Source organism: Poecilia reticulata, linkage group LG8 (assembly GCF_000633615.1).
Source record: "Poecilia reticulata strain Guanapo linkage group LG8, Guppy_female_1.0+MT, whole genome shotgun sequence".
NCBI lineage: Eukaryota > Metazoa > Chordata > Actinopteri > Cyprinodontiformes > Poeciliidae > Poecilia > Poecilia reticulata.
The window spans coordinates 12087340-12088335 of record NC_024338.1 but is presented as its reverse complement, the minus strand read 5'-3'; positions in this window follow the sequence as shown (position 1 = coordinate 12088335).

The following is a 996-nucleotide window of genomic DNA, read 5'->3' as shown; positions in this document are numbered from 1 at the left end:
GTTTTTACATGAAAATAAARTCTTTAGTATTTTTCASCTGTTTCTGTACCCTACTCTTTTCTGMAACATAGAAAAATATAAGTAAATGAATAAAATTTCCTCTCTTTATCATTTACTACTTTCTCTTACCATTAAATGTATTCTTATTCTTCACTTTTTGTGTAATTCTGACTACGATTTAAAACTAGACGGTTTACAAATGGATCTTTTTTGTCTAATGAAATTAGAATAAACGACTGTTGAATGGAAATATCAGTTTCTTTCGTTGTCTTCATACTTGGAAAAACAACAACAAAAGAAAAACATTTGGAGGCTTTTAAATGTAAAACTCASTGTAGTGGCTTGATAACGAAGAAGTGCTTACTGATAAGTTTCTGGACTGCTGTCTCCCCCTATTGGTCAATTTTGAAACATGTCACTGTCACTTTCCTCCCTTGTTGCTCCCTCGCAGCTCTATAGTGTCTGACAGATTGTTCTGTGCAACACAAGGTTTACACAATATCACTCAGTATATAATCAAAGATAAGTATATATGATATAAGTATCATATTAGTCCACCAATTTCAGAGAAGCAGAAAGTTGATATTTTAAGGATATACGTGTCTGATATTGTTGATACCTTCTCTAAGAAAGATGCTTCAGAAATAGGCATGTAGTTATTTGCTAAATAAACTGCTTGCAGGTTTGTAATTTATTCTAACAGGTTATGCTAAATTTAAGCTTTTACAATATGAATTGTTTGCTGCTTCAGTTAATTCAAATGTTTTTGAATTAAACCTGAAATTATTGTAAATTACACATTTACATACTAAAAATTATGATTACCATCATAAACAAGTTTAATAAGAAGCACACTTTCATTCCAAATTGCCTATTTGGTAAAGATGAGGCTGTTTTAGTTTTTTTTTGTCGTAAATTTAAACTGAAGTGTAGGATTTTCATTTTAAAGTTTTCTATTCTTGTTCCACGTTATTCGTTTATATAATTTTTTTCAAA